Consider the following 17,031-nt stretch of genomic DNA (forward strand, 5'->3'; position numbering starts at 1 on the left):
GCATCCCCTGTTAGTCAAGAATCCATCTACCTCAGGCTTAAAAATATTCATTGACTCTGCCTCCACTGCTCTCTGGGGAAGAGAGTTCCAAAAATTCATGACCCTCTGAGGAGAAAAATTATTCTTAACTCTCTATTAAATGGGAGACCCCTTATTTTTAAACGTGTGTCCCTTAGTTCTAGTCTCTCCCAAAGGGGAAACATCCTTTCAGCATCAACCCTCGGGATCTTATGTTTCAATAAAATCACCTCTCAATCTTCTAAGCTCCAATGGACACAGGCCCAGCCTGTCCAACCTTTCCTCTTAAGATAACCCCCCCTTCCCAGGTATCAGTTGAGTGAGCCTTCTCTGAACTGCTATTGAACTTATATCCTTCCTTAAAAAAGGAGACCAAAACTGTACAAGGTACTCTAGATGTGGTTTTACCAATGCCCTGTAAAACTAGCAAAATATCCCTACTTTTACATTCCATTCCCCTTGCAATAAATGACAACATTTCATTAGCCTTCCTAATCACTTGCTGTACCTGCATACTGTTATGAACAATGTATAATTTTTAAGTTGAATATATATATTTGTGTGTTAAGTAAGGTAAAAAGGGTTCCAGTTTCATTTAGGTTTTGTTTGTGAACCTCAGTGCTGGGAAGTCTGGATGGACTCCTGACTGAAAAGTCAGGTCTTTTGGGTTTGTTTGTGTATATGCATTTTTAATGACGTTTAACAACCAGTGATGGTAAAGAGTTGGTTAAAAGTTTAGTGATTGTGTGGAGGAAAACACAAAGTATAAAATAATTTGTTGCCTAGTAATAGTGGTCCAGGGACACAGGAAAGACAGAAGAGAGAGTTCAGTGTGTGTCAGAGAGTGAAGACAGTGATTTTCAGCTCTGTGAGAAGAAAACATTGAAAGACTACTGGGACAGTAGTTGACTGAATAGTCAGTTATAGAACGCAGTAAAGTGATCAGTTTAGCAGAGGTGATCTTGGAAAACTGAGTTTAGAGTGCGGTATTTAGGTGTCTTGGGGGGAGAGAGATGAGTTGGGTGAAAAGCATCAAGTGAATGCTTAGGAATTTACCGGAAGAAAACCGTTTGCAACTGTGCCAGTCCCAAGCAAGAAGCCTTTGTGTGTCAAGCTAGTGGTAACTCTTGACTGGTTTGTGTGTCTGTAAATATATTGCTGGGGTAAGAGAATAGTGTGAATTTGAAGTGTCTTCCTGAATTGTATTGAGATCTTTCATTGGCAGACTCCTGTGAATTTGTTGAGTAAAAAATGGATCAGCCAGGTTTCACTCCGGGATCTGACTTGTCCAGTATTAACATCAGTCGGTATAGTACAGGGCTTATCTGGCATCCAAAATCCTTGAATAGGAACAGGATTTGCTGTGAAGTATATTACACTGGTTGGAACTCAAAAATGGCTTTGTCCATCGGTGTGACTTTTCTGGGAGTAAAATATGTCACAGTGGATTATTTGAAATCCTTGACTAAGGCTATATCACGAGAGTTAACAGATAAATTGAAGGTCGAAATAAAAGCAGAATGTGGTAAGGATGACATGATTAAAATAATTACCTAGTATTTAGAATTAAAAGAAGAGAAACCTGAAACTAGTTTATCACAATGAGAGTTAGCTAAAATTCAGTTGCAAAAAGAAACATAGAAACTAGGAACAGGAGTAGGCCATTTGGCCCTTCGAGCCTGCTCCGCCATTCATTATGATCATGGCTGATCATCCAACTCAATAGCCTGCTCCCGCTTTCTCCCTATACCCTTTGATCCCTTTTGCTCCAAGAGCTATATCTAACTCCTTCTTGAAAACACATAATGTTTTGGTCTCAACTACTTTCTGTGGTAACGAATTCCACAGGCTCACCACTCTTTGGGTGAAGAAATTTCTCCTCATCTCAGTTCTAAATGGTCTACCCCATATCCTCAGACTGTGACCCCTGGTTCTGGACTACCCCACCATCGGGAACATCCTTCCTGCATCTACCCTGTCTAGTCCTGTTAGAATTTTATAGGTTTCTATGAGATCCCCCCTCATTCTTCTGAACTCCAGCGAATATAAACCTAATCGACTCAATCTCTCCTCATATGTCAGTCCTGCCATCCCAGGAATCAGTCGGGTAAACCTTCGCTGCACTCCCTCTATAGCAAGTACATCCTTCCTCAGATAAGGAGACCAAAACTCACACAATATTCCAGGTGTGGTCTCACCAAGGCCCTGTACAATTGCTGCAAGACATCCCTGTTCCTATACTCTAATCCTCTCGCTGTGAAGGCCAACATACCATTTGCCTTCCATACCGCCTGCTGCACCTGCATGCTTACCTTCAGCGACTGGTGTACAAGGACACCCAGGTCTCGTTGCACATTCCTCTCTCTCAATTTATAGCCATTCAGGTAATAATCTGCCTTCCTGTTTTTGCTATCAAAATGGATAACCTCACACCTCATGACGCAGCTTGAGATAGAAAGAGATAGAGAAGAGCGGAAACTTGAACTCCAGAGAGAGAAGTTAGAAAGAAAGGAAAAAGAAAGAAAAAGAAATGGCAATGACAATACTAACTTTTCCTGATCCATGTACCAGGATCCTGCAATCTCTCTCCATTTAATGCTGCTTTTCTATTCTTCCTGCCGAAATGGACAACTTCACATTTTCCCACATTATACTCCATCTGCCCAATTTTTTGCCCACTCACTTAACCTATCTATGTCCCTTCACAGACTCCTTATGTTCTCTTCACAACTTACTTTCCCACCTATCTTTGTGTCATCAGCAAATTTTGGTCCCTGCATCTAAGTCATTGATATAAATTGCAAACAGTTGATTTCCCAGCACTGATCCCCATGACACACCATCTTGACAACCCAAAAATGACCCATTTATGCCTATCCTCTGTTTCCTGTTAGCTAACTAATTCTCTATCCATGAAACTATGTTACCCTTTACACCATGAGCTCTTATTTTACATAGTAACCAATAATGTGGCACGTTGTTAAATGCCTTCTGGAAATCTGGAAAGTACAGCATATCCACAGGTTCCCCTTTATCCACATTGCTTGTCACTTTCTCGAAGAACTCCAATAAATTAGTCAAACATGATTTCCCTTTCACAAAACCAGGTTGACTGCCTGATTGAATTGAGATTTTTTAAGTGCCCTGCCATAATATAACCTCCTTAATATTAGATAAAAGCAAAATACTACTGATGCTGGAACTCTGAAATAAAAACAGAAAATGCTGGAAAAACTCAGCAGGTCTGGTACCATCTGTGGAGAGAGAAACCGAGTTAACAGTTTGAGTTCATGTGACCCTTCTTCAGAGCTAAAGAGAAGTAGAAATATGATGGATTTTATACTGTTTAGGAGGTGGAGCAGGTGGAATGAGATAGAAAGTTAGGGATAGGTGACAGCTAAGGAGAGATTGACAAAGATGTCATGGACGTAAGACAAGGGGAGTGTTAATGGTAGTGGTAAAGAGGGTGCTGACAGTGGCATAAAGGTAAGATAGCAGAAGGTGTTAATAGCAGAACGAGGGTCAGCACTCTGTGAAAGCAAAACATAAAAATGAGACAGATGGTCCTGTGGGGTGAAGGGGGGGAGTTGGGGGTTTGGGGAGAATGGATTTAAAAAATAAAATGAACAAATAAATAAAAGAACAAGATAAAAATAAAAATTAATTTTTAAAAATTTGATTTAAAAGGAGGGAGGAGAGAGTTCATGGTCTGAAGTTGTTGAACTTAATGTTAAGTCCAGAAGGCTGTAGGGTGACTAATTGGAAGATGAGGTGCTGTTCCTCCAGTTTGCATTGGGCTTCATTGGTACATTGCAACAGGCCAAGGACGGACATGTGGGCATGAGAGCAGGATGGTGCGTTGAAATGGCAAGTGACAGGAAGGTCTGGGTCATGCTTGCGGACTGGGCGAAGGTGTTCTCCAAAGTAGGTATCCAGTCTGCGTTTAGCCTCCAATGTAGAGGAGATCGTTGGGAGCAGCGAATGCAATAAACCAAATTGAAGGAGGTGCAAATGAAGCGCTGCTTCACCTGAAAGGAGTGTTTGGGGCCTTGGACAGTGAGGAGGGAGGAGGTAAAGGGGCAGGTATTGCACCTTCCGTGATTGCATGAGAAGGTGCCTTGGGAAGGGGTTGAGGATTTGGGGGTGGTGGAGGAGTGGTACAGGGTGTCATGGAGGGAATAGCCCCTACGGAATGTTGATAGAAGGTGATGGGAAGATGTGTTTGGACGTGGCATCATGCCAGAGTTGGCAGAAATAGTGGAGGATGATCCTTTGAATGTGGAGGCTGGTGGGGTGAAATCTGAGGACAAGGGGGACCCTATCATGGTTCTAGGAGGGAGGGGAAGGGTGAGGGCAGAGGTGCGGGAGATGGGTTGGACAATGTTGAGGGCCCCGCCAACCACAGTAGAGGGTAAACCTCGGTTAAGGAAGAAGGAAGACATGTCAGAAGCACCATTTTGGAAGGTGCCATCATCGGAACAGATGCGATGGAGGCGGAGGAACTGAGAGAGTGGGATGGAATCCTTACAGGAAGCAGGGTGTGAGGAGCTGTTGTTGAGGTAGTTGTGGGAGTCGGTGGGCTTGTAATCACTATTGGTAGACAGTCTACCACCAGAAACGGAGACAGAGGTCAAAGAAGGGAAGGGAAGTGTCGGAGATGGACCATCTGAAGGTGAGAGAGGGGTGGAAATTGGAAGCAAAATGGATGAATTTTTCCAAGTCCAGAGGAGACCATGATTTAGCACAAACACAGTCATCAATTTACCAAAAGAAGAGTTGTGGGAGGGGGCCTGAGTAGGACTGGAACAAGGAATGTTCCACATACCCCACAAAAAGACAGATATAACTGGGGCCCTTATGGGTACCCATAGCTACACCTTTTATTTGGAGGAAGTGAGACAAGTTAAGAGGAGAAATTGTTCTGTGAGGGAGCAATTTCAGCCAGGTGGAGTAGAGTGGTGGTGGATGGGAATTGTTTGGGCCTCTGTTCGAGGATGAAGCAGAGAGCCCTCAGACCATCCTGGTGGGGGATGGAGGAGTAGAGGGATTGGACGCCCATGGTGAAGAGGAGGTGGTTGGGGCCAGGAAACTGGAAATTTGTGATATGACATAGAGCATTAGAGGAATCGCAAATGTAGGTGAGAAGAGACTTAATAATCCTTAATAATAGATTCTAGCAATTTCCCTGTGACAAATGTTAAGCTAACTGGCCTGTTTTTTTTCCTGCTTTCTGTCTCCTTCCTTTCTTGAATAGAGGAGTCACGTTTGCTATTTACTAATCTGATGGGACCTTTTCAGAATCTAGGGAATTTTGGAAAATTAAAACTGATGTGTCTATTGTCTCAGCAGCATGCAGTTGCTGGGACATCCAGCTAGCCACTGTTGCAATGGCACCTGTTACGGTGCTTGATCTGATGGTTCCTGAAGCATAGCATGTGTGCAACCCAATGTAATCCCACTGAGCTGTTTAAACTGACCCCAAGTGCAGGAGACCCCCTGGTCTGGGGGCCTGCATGCAAACACCCCATTGACACTGATAAAAGAGCAACCTTAAATTGTATTTAACTATTGAGGCAGCCACTTTGTGCTGTTGAACTTTGGCACTTTTAGCACTTGATTTTTATTCCTTTGCGAGTTTGGAAGAAACACATGGCTTACTACTATTGCTACGTTCATATAGCATAAATCATATTGAGACTCAACTTCCAAACCCATGACTTCCACTATCTAAAAGGACAAAGGCAGCTGACTCATGGGGAACACCACCACCTCCCAAGTTCCCCTCCAAGCCACATATCATCCTGTCTTAGATCTATATCGCCGTTCCTTCACTGTCACAGGGTGAAAACCCTGGAAACTCCCTAACAGCAGTGTGGGACTTTCTGCACCACACAGACTGCAAATGTTCACGAGGTCGGCTCACCACCACCTCAAGGGCAACTCAGGATGGACAATAATTGTTAGTGATGTCCACATTTAAAAAAACTAATATTTTAAAACTATGAATGCCATTGACAGACGTATTATTGAGATGCCAGGCAAACTATGCTCTAGCAATAACCAATAGAAATATCCGAGAGATTTCGTCATGCCAAGCTTTTTAGCAAAATCCAAATATTCTTGCTGTTTCCGTGTGGTGGAGAAACTGAGAGAAAACCTGGAGATTCAGATTTTACTGAGAAACTTCTGTGTTCAATACTACAACCTACCCTCTGTGAGAGCTCATTACAATGCTGTTTGAAAACATATACAGTGCAGTTAACTGAACAGGAAACAGCCTTGAACAGTTCCCTGCTTGAGTACTGCCTTCGCCACTTTTAGAATCCTTGTCAATTTTTCCTTTGTTACAGTTTGAAGTTGTTTTCTGCTCATCCCGTCTGCAGTACTCACCTGAGACTTGAAACAGTGAATAGTAGTTGCCAGTTCTTTCCATGGTGCGATCAGTGAACAATTTACTATCGCCTCTGAGTCAGAAGGTATCAGTTCAAGTCCTACTCCAGAAATGCTGGAATGTCGGAAGTGCTGTCATTCGGCTGAGATGATAAACTGAGCCCATGTCTGCCCTCTCAGGTAAAAAATTCCACAGCGCTATTTCATGGAAGAGCAGAGGACCTCCCCTCAGTGCCCTTCACAATATTTATCCTTCAACTAACATTGCTAAAGCAAAAAAATCAGATTGTCCGATTATTATCACATTGTTATTTGTGGGAGCTTGCTGTACCATGTTTCCTACATTCCAACAGTGACAACACTTTAAAAAGATGCTTTGTTGGCTATAAAGCACTTTGAGATGTCCTGAGGGCATACAATGTGCTATATAAATTTAAGTTCTTCCTTGTTTCTATTTATTGTGTTTTCACTCCAACCCATCAACATTGAAGGGATTTTCAAGTAGCAGATTGGCTGCACATGTGACATTCATCACTGACTGTGGAGAATGACAGGAAAGCACCTATTACAGTCAATGTAGTCAAGGACAGTGTAACACTGTGTTCGGTTAGCTAGCTGGTCCTTTACAAACAGATCTTACCACAAAACAGAGTGTACCCTGCGCTCACCAAACTAAACTGGAACTATAAAAATAAACTGAGCGTACTCAATGCTCCTCTAATTTCCTGTACACTCTAATAGTTAAGGATTACCCTTGATTGATCTACCACTGATTGTTTGCTTAATACTTTTTTATATGTGGGTGTAACTTTGTGATTTAAAGCCACTTCTCTACATCCAGAGTTTTATTTTGGAATTCAAGAGACCAGCTGTCTCTTGGCATTGAAGAATACTCGTTCTCGAGCTGTGAGCATTGCTGTCAAGGCCAGCATTTATTGCCCATCCCTTAGTTGCTCTTGAGAAGGTGATGTGAGCGGTTTCTTGAATGGCTGCTGTCTGTCTGGTGAAAATGCTCCCACAGTGCTGCTGGCGAGGGAGTTCCAGAGAGCAGTGGAGTTTGGGTCATTGAATATATTCATGGCTGAGTTACACAGGTTTTGATTGACAAGGGAGCCAAGGGTTATGGGGGCAGGTAGAAAAGGAGTTAAGGTCACAATCAGATCAGCCATGATCTTATCGAAGGGCGAAGCAGGCTTGAGGGGCCGAATGGCCTACTCCGGTACTCTGGCTCCTATTCCTTATGATCTTATGACCACGAAGGAGTGAAGATATAGTTCCAGGGTGTGTGACTTTGGAGGCAAACGTGCAGATGTTGGTGTTTCCAAGCACCTGCTGCTCTTGTCCTTCCCGTGGATGTTGTGGGTTTGGGAGGTGGCGCTGAAACCAATGGCGACATTTTTTTTTGCTTGAGGAGGGAGGAAGACCAGACCTGTATGTAGTGTTCATTACAATTGCTTCACACATGAGGACTTTCCACAGGCTTTATATTATAAGGACAGGAAGAGGCCATTCAGCCCCTTGAGCCTTCCCTAGATTCAACTAGATCACGGCTGTTCTGTACCTCAGCTCCATTTACCCACCTTTTCTCCTATCCCTTCATTGTCTAACCCGTAGGAGCAGCTTATCATAATGGTCTCATACTAAGTCTCAACACGAGTTGAGGCCGATGGGACAAGTCTTGGGAAGGAAATTCCCCAAGGAAATTCACAGATCTGCATCACAAACTTTTCTGTTCATTCCATCTTCAGGGCAGAAAATCAAGGAATTGTACCTTCAATGTTTCTTCCTGTAGGCACCACTCAACAACAACTTGTATTTACTTAGCATGTTTAGCATTGTAAAATGCCTCAATCGTAGTCTCTAGACTTCAGTTTTCAGCAGCACAGGGGAGGCTCAGGGAGGGAATTCCAGAGAGGATGGAGACAGCCAAAATCACTGCTGCTAACGGTGGGTTGCAGGAACTGAGGGGGCACACAAGAATTCTGAGTTGGGAGACCGCAGGGATCTCAGATGGTTGTATGGTTGGAGACCATAGAAAGATTTGAACATGGCGGTGAGATTTGAGGTATTGGTGCGTGCGCAGTGGTAATAGAAGGATAGAGTTGATCCCCCCCTGCCTGTGAATAATAAACATCCAAGTAATCCAAATACTTTTTCATGAAGATGCTGGGTTTGAGGGTTTAGCGGGGGCGGGGGAGGGGGGAGTGCGGTGCGGAGAACTTGGAATGGTTCTTCTAATGCAGAATTTTCTCCTGCTTCAGTCCAATCACAGAGTTCTGACTGAGTGATTATAGCCCACTTGTATAGAATCCAAAAGGGTTTTTTTTCCTGTCTGATATATGCAAATATCCTGGTAATAAATTATGCCCTGGCTGCAGCAAAAAGTGAGTTCTTCAAAGTATGGTACCTATTTAGTGGATCTGTACCAAAGCAAGGAGGGGCTTTAATAGCTGTAAGGAAAAAGCCAATTAAGCTTTACATTTTTAAGAAAAGTTACGTTCCACAGCTGTCTTGAGAGCTCTGCGGCGTGGAACTGTGTCACTACTGCTAGAGGAAACAACAAAGAGAGGTTTATATACTTAGGTAGCCCCTTGGCAGGCCAGATGCTGTGAACAATGTAGAAGAATTTTGCATTGATAAAACCCTTAACCAGACCTAATTACTCCCATCCCAGGTAGTTTGTTTGGGTCCCTTTCAGGGACACAACAAACTGCGCTAATGAAATTCAGTGGCAGCTGGTGAATGGCTGGGAAAGTACAAACCTCTGCAGTGAACCCTTTCCCCTCCAGACCTATTCAGCACTTTTGCCTGTCACGTTCCTCTTTAAAAGGAGTGACTTGTGGCGAAAGACTTCTCTGGGCAGTTCAAAGTGGATTGGAGGAGGGGAAGGAGACATGTCTATGAGAAGTGTGTGGGTGGGAGCACACCACTGTGTCCCAAAGTCACAAGATAGGCTGAAATTTTTCCACTTTTGCTATCTGGTCTCATGAACAGTTGTAACATTCATGGCTGATCCCTGCGGAAAAAGATTTTGGGGGCTAAATTTGGATTCGATCTGAAAGCATACACGGGATATGCGAGGTGGGATTAGCTGCCGCAGTTCAATGAAATGCAGACAGCAGACCATTTTTTTTGCACCTACAGGCATCTTTCTGCATGCAGCTGGTGCTAACCGGGCTGTTCATTGGCTGTACATTACAGCAAGAGGCCCAATGTCGTTACTTGCTCTCACCACTTACAACTAGCCTTCACTGCTTAACACCAGCCTGCTCCTGGAGGCACTGTCAAGGCTTGGAATAGTGCTGTGTAACAAAGAACAATGGCTGGTGTAATGATCCCAGTTGATGTTAATACTGGACAAGTCAGATCCCAGAGTGAAACCTGGCTTTTTTTTTTAAGAAACTGTGGCGGTCAGTTACTGAACACATTCACAAGAGTCTGCCAGTATACTGTTAACACAAAGAATAAAACATTCATTAAACAAGAAAAAATGAACTATATTGCACTAGGCAAAAGGTTGGAAAGATTTCAATACAGATACCAGAGAATGATTCAAACTCACACTATTCCTTTTATCCCAACAACCTTTACCACACAGAACCCCAGTGAAGATTTATCAATGTCTCAGCACCAAGGTTTCTTGCTTGGGTGAGCTCAGTTTCAAACAGTTTTCTTCTGGTGGACTTCTGAGCACTCACTTGATGCTTTTCTTCAGCTGGTATCACTCTCTGAGGTACCGGAAAACTGCAATCTAAACTCACTATCACTTCAACTTTTTTTTAATTCATTCATGGGATGTGGGCTTCGCTGGCTGGGCCAGCATTTATTGCCCATCCCTAGTTGCCCTTGAGAAGGTGGTGGTAATGCCTTGAACTGCTGCAGTCCATGTGGTGTAGGTACATCCACAGTGCCGTTAGGAAGGGAGTTCCAGGATTTTGACCCAGTGACAGTGAAGGAACGGAGATATATTTCCAAGTCAAGATGGTGAGTGACTTGGAGGAGAACTTCTAGGTGGTGGTGTTCCTATCTGTCTGCTGCCCTTGTCCTTCTAGGTAGTGGTCGTGGGTTTGGAAGGTGCTGTGTAAGGAGCCTTGGTGAATTCTTGCAGTGCATCTTGTAGATGGTGGACACTGCTGCTACTGTGCGTCGGTGGTGGAGGAAGTGAATGTTTGTGGATGGGGTGCTAATCAAGCAGGACTGCTTTGTCCTGGACAGTGCCCTGCTTCTTCGGTGTTGTAGGAGCTGCATTCATCCAGGCGAGTGGGGAGTATTCCATCACACTCCTGACTTGTGCCTTGTAGACGGTGGACAGGCTTTGAGGAGTCAGGAGGTGAGTTACTCGTCGCACGATTCCTAGCCCCTGACCTGCTCTTGCAGCCACAGTAATTATATGGCTAGTCCAGTTCAGTTTCTGGTCAATGGTAACCCTCAGGATGTTGATAGTGGGGGATTCAGTGATGGTAAGGACATTGAACATCCAGGGGCAATGGTTGGATTCTCTTTTGTTGGAGATGGTCATTGCCTGACACTTATGTGGCACAAATGTTACTTGCCACTTGTCAGCCCAAGCCTGGATATTGTCCAGGTCTTGCTGCATTTGGACATGGACTGTTTCAGTATCTGAGGAGTGGCGGATGGTGCTGAACATTGTGCAATCATCAGCGAATATCCCCACTTCTGACCTTATGACGGAAGGAAGGTCATTGATGAAGCAGCTGAAAATGGCTGGGCCTAGGACACTACCCTGAGGAACTCCTGCAGTGATGTCCTGGAGCTGAGATGACTGACCTCCAATAACCACAACCATCTTCCTTTGTGCTAAGGTAGGACTGCAACCAGTGGAGAGTTTTCCCCCGATTCTCATTGACTCCAGTTTTGCTAGGGCTCCTTGATGCCACACTCGGTCAAGTGCTGCCTTGATGTCAACTTCAGAGCAAACACATGAGTTCCCTAAACTCAGTTCCCCAGCAGTCTTGCAGGATTTCTTGTTCAAGAGATTAGACCTTCTACTCTGGTATACACACACTAACTGACCACTCTGTATTTCCCTGTCTTTCTGTGTGTCTCTGGACCCCCGTTGCTAGGCAACAGCACAGTTTTTTGTGCTTTATGTTTATTTTTAACTTCGCTGAACTACTAGCCCCTTGGTAACCCATCTCCTCACTTTGAGCTGTAAAACTTCATTAAAAATGCATGTATACATACTGGGCCCCAGACTTCCCATCACCCACGTCACAAAAACCTCTAAATGAAAATAAAACCAGTTTTCACCTTTCTTAACGCCCAAAAACAAAATATAAATTAAACTTAAAAGTTATACATTGTTCTCAACAATGACTTCTGATGATGTACTGGAGGTCTGGCTGGCAGAGGTGGACAGGAGAGTTTCTGTATCCACAGGTGGGTGGGCAGGTGGCCCTCTAGACACATGGTGAGAAGGCAGTGGGCACAGATAGCTGTGGAGGTTAATTCCAGGAGTTTAGCCCCAAGAACCTGGATGTGGTGCTGCAAGAGGCTTAATGACCTCACACGAGTGGTCAAGGTCAGTGAATTCAAATTCCATATCCTACCAACTGCACCACCAGCTTCATATTTGTCATGTCATCAGCTGACCATCATTCACCTACCATCAATCTATCAATCATGACTCCTATCCAACATTCATTCATATGCTTCACCTCAATCTCACACGCTTAGCACTGCTGTAAGCCTCAAACACACATCTCACAGCTTATTCACATTGCCAGCTATTCAACAATGACAGCCACATCACCAAAACACATTGCATAGCACATGCTGACACAATTCCTCTCCTCTTGCAGAAGGTGATGAACAAATAAAGACAGCAGGAGCTAACAGGAGACGGAAAGGCACGCATGCATTCTAACTCCCTTGGAGGAGACACATTGGCCATTATTGGAAGGGCCATTGCTGAGGCTGTGGCCACAGGCAAGCTAAATCCATTGAAGATGATGGTGTGCTCATACCTATGCTTCATTCTCATATCCCACAATCTCCTCTGACTGAGAAGCTACAGATAGAGTGGGCATGGTTCCTTTTTTCATCACAGCCTTATACTTATGCTTTTTTCTTTTCAGATATCCAAGAAGTACAATCTAGCCAGGCAACGGAGGAACACCAAGAAGAGAGTGATAATAAAGACACAGCTCCCCCATCACAAGATTTCATACCCGCTGCCACCAGCTCAGATACTGACACCTTACGTATCTTGGAGGGTAGCACAGAGGTGGATCTACACGCGGTGAGACACTGGACTCAAGTATGTTGCAGGCAGAACAGGGGTCTGCCAGCACGCCAGAGGCCACGGTCACAAGAACGATGAGGAGGAGTAGTCCATTTGTCCCCTTGAGCCTAATCTGCCATTCGATAAGATCATGGCTGATCCGATGGTGGCCTGACTCCACTGTCCCCCGCATAACCCTTGACTCCCTTGTGGACCAAAAATCTTTATCTAACTCAGCCTTTAATATATTCAATGACCCAGCCTCCACTGCTCTCTGGTGAAGAGAATTCCACAGACTAATGACCCTGTGAGGGGGGAAAAAAAATCTCTTATCCTCTCTGTCTTAAATGGGACACCTCTAATTTTTGAACTGTGTCCCCACGTTCTAGACTCTACAACAAGGGGAATCATCCTCTCAGCATCCATGGTCGCACAGGGTTACATACGAACATCTGAACTAGGAGCAGGAGTAGACCCCTCGAGCCTGCTCCGCCATTCAATAAGATCGTGGCTGATCTGATTATAACCACCACTCCACATACCTGCCTACCCCTGATAACCTTTCACCCCCTTGCTAATCAAGAATCAGTCTACCACTGCCTTAAAAATATTTAAAGATTCTGCTTCCACTGCCTTTTGAGGAAGAGAGTTCCAAAGATTCACAACCCTCTGAGAGAAAAAATTATCCTCATCTCTGTCTTAAATGGATGACCCCTTATTTTTAAACAGCGAGCCTTAGTTCTAGTTTCTCCCACAAGGGGAAACATCCTTTCCATGTCCACCCTGTCAAGACACCTCAGGCTCTTATATATTCAATCAAGTCACCTCTTACTCTTCTAAACTCCAGCGATACAAGCCTAGTCTGGCCAAACTTTCCTCATAAGACAACCTGCCATTCCAGGTATTAGCCCAATGCATTTACATCCTTCCTTAAATAAGGAGACCAACACTGTACACAGTACTCTAGATGTCTTCTCACCAATGCCCTGTACAACTGAAGCATAACCTCTCTACTTTTGTATTCAATCCCCATCACAATAAACAATAACATTCTATTATCCCTCCTAGTTACTTGCTGTACCTGCATACTCACCTTTTGCAATTCATGCACTAGGGCGCCCAAATCCCTCTGCACCTCACGGCTCTGCAATGGCTCACCATAATATTTATTCTTCCTGCCAAAATAGACAATTTCACATTTTCTCACATTATTCTCCATTTGCCAGATCATTGTCCACTCACTTAATGTATCTATATCCCTTTGTAGCCTCCTTATGCCCCCTTCACGATTTACTTTCCCACCCATCTTTGTGTCATCAGGTTCTGCTGCAGGGGATTCAGATGAGCACTTTGATGGTTCAGCCTGCGGAAGAACACTGATGGGTGTGCACAGTGGTGCATTGGCAGGCCTGCCAGAAAGCCTGTGCTTGATGTTGAGGGGCATGGAGCAGTCCAGCACCAGCTTGACACAGGATTTTGCACAGAGCTTGAAGCTCATTCTTTCCGGCATGACGTGGATGACTACCTCCATCATCACACAGGTGGAACCAACCTTGAAGCAATGGCTGATGTCTCAGCTTCCATGGCTTTCCAGACCAAATGTCTGAGTGCTGCCATGAAGCTCCGGCAGATGCCACCATGGTTGCGAAATACCAGCGTTCAAAAGAGGGTTTGGAATGTGTCACAGCCTTCTAGCAACTTGCCTTCCAAAAGATCACTGAGGCACCACCCCGAGGCGAGGGAGGTAGGGGAGTGCCAGTGCCTCCTCGGAGCACAGGCTTGCTGGCCTCTGTCAGGATGACTGCAATTGTGATCCCACCCCTGCCACACACCACCAGTGCCCATGCTGTTACCTGCCAGGCAGCCAGCCCAGACTCCGGCAACCATTGCTAAGATGGTGCAGTCCGAAGCTAGGCCTTCTATACACAGGGCTGCTTGAGGTTATCCTGAAAGGACATTTGAAATCTCTCCCACTGGAACAGCAGTCTTTCACCAGTCATGTTGCAACCACTGGGGTTGCAAATCATAGGAGCACTTGGACAGGCCAAGAGTACCCACAATATTGGTACAAAAGGAATGCACAAGGGTGAATAGTTTAGGTTTGGATGCAATATGGCATGATATAATTCATAAATTCAGTTTGCAATGTTTATTTTGTGCTGGTTTTCAGTTTTGCATTGCGGCCATGAGGTTGATGTGCTAGTAACAGAGGGAAGGTGAGGACTGTGGGACTGTTGGTGAATGGGGAATTTTGGCTGAGGTTACTGATATCGCACCTGAATTAGTTCTCCAGATACAGAAAGGAACTGCCTTGGTTGTATCCTCCCTTCCTATTCCTCCTCTTCTACCTCCTCCTCAATCCCCTTCAAGCAGCTTGTTCTGCTCTCTATGGCCTCTGCTCATTCTCCCAGTCATGCTCAGTTCCAATATTTATCCCTCAGCAAGCTTCACTGAAACAGATGATTTGATCATTATCACATTGCACTTTGTGGGATCTTGCTGTGCATTAATGCCTGGGAGTGGCTGGTTTGTGCAGAAGCCTCAAAACCAGCAGAAAGTACTTTAGCATCTGCCAGAACATGTTCTGCAGACTTTTGAAACATGAAGTATCTATGGAAAGGAACTAATCTGTAATTGTTAATGGTCCGTTTAACTAGCCCTGATGCTTGTGATGGGGGGTTGTCCTTCATGCTGCTTAACACATGTTCAGCTCTGCAAGGTTGAGAAAGGGCAAAGGTTGAAATGTGGAGGTCCAAAATGGCAGTGCTGCTGTCAAATAAAAATAGCACCCTGACTGACATCATGATCCTCTTGCTCCGTATGCATCTGGTGGTTGTTAAGTCCACGCTCGCTCACTCATTAACCCCTATACCATGATAGCATCTGGTGTGCTTAGTTCCAAAAGTGTGTGTCTGTGCCTAGACACTGTTGGAAGGAAACGCAGTAGCCCATTGGCTCACAGCAAGCTCCAATAAACAGCAAGTGCTATGAGAACTAATACATCCATCTGAAAGGGCAGACGGGGGCAGCTCACCTAAAGAATGGCACCTCCATCAGTGCATCACCCCCTCATTACTACACTGAGGCATCAGCTTTCTGACTCAGAGGTGAGAGTGCTATTGTTCAATCGAGGCATTCAAGAGGACATTGTTTCTATTCAAATAATCATCTAATGTTCAAGGGTATGGGGAAAAGGCAGGGCAATGGCACTAGGTCATAATGCTCATTTGGAGAGCCAGTGCAGACATGATGGGCCGAATTGCCTCCTTCTGTGCCATTAAGATTCTGTGATTCTGTGAACTGAGCCATGGCTGACACTTATATAATGCTTTTCACAACCTCAGAAAGTCTCCAAGCGCTTGGATTGTAGTCACTGTTGTAATGTAAGAAAACGCGGCAAACAATTTGTGCACACAAGCTCCCTACAACAGCAATACAATAGTGACTAGATAATCTGCTGCTGCACAGAGGGAGGCACTTTGGCCCATCACACTTACCCCAGCTTTCTGAAAGCGCTATCAACTTAATCCCAGTCCCCATTTATATATGATATTGAAAATAAAATGAATTGTTAACTCAGCTGCATTATGTTCAATATGCATCCATATGGTAACATTTAGTGATAAATGTTAGTATACTGTGTCTAAGATAAAATACTTTTCTCTTAATAGTTTTTAACATATAACATATATAACATATGCTACCTATATTTTATAAGCCTCTACATTTCTCAATGTGGTTGATTTTATACCAGTTGGAAAAATTGATTCAAGGTTTTTGGCTTAACAAGGGGTTTTAATAGTGTAGATAGAGAGATAGAGACTATTTCAACAACAACTTGCATTTATATAGCGCCTTTAATGTAAAGCATCCCACAATGCTTCATAGGAGTGTTATCAAACACAACTGGACACAGAGGAAATTAGGGCAGGTGCCTCAAAGCTTGATCAAACAAATAGGTTTTAAGGAGCATCTTAAAAGAGGGAGAGGTGCAGAGGTTTAGGGAGGAAATTTTCGGAGCAACATTTTCACACAGCGAGTGGTTTGGGTTTGCCTGAGCGTGTGGCGGAGCCAGGTTCAATTGCAGAATTCGAAAGGGAATTAGATTGTTATCCGAAAAGAAAGAACATGCCGGGTTACAAGGAGAAGGCAGGAGAACGGTACAAGGCGAGTTGCTCATTCGGAGAGTCAGGGCAGACACGATGGGCCGAATGGCCTCCATCTGCAACGTAACAATTCTGTGAAATTCCAGAGCTTAAGGCCCAAGCATCTGAAGGCACGGCCACCGAGTACGGAACAATTAAAATTAGGGATACACAAGGGGCCAGAATTGGAGGAGTGTGGATATCTCAGAGGATTGGGGGCTGAAGGAAGTTTCA

Source organism: Cetorhinus maximus, chromosome 22, assembly GCF_964194155.1.
Source record: "Cetorhinus maximus chromosome 22, sCetMax3.hap1.1, whole genome shotgun sequence".
Taxonomy (NCBI): Eukaryota; Metazoa; Chordata; class Chondrichthyes; order Lamniformes; family Cetorhinidae; genus Cetorhinus; species Cetorhinus maximus.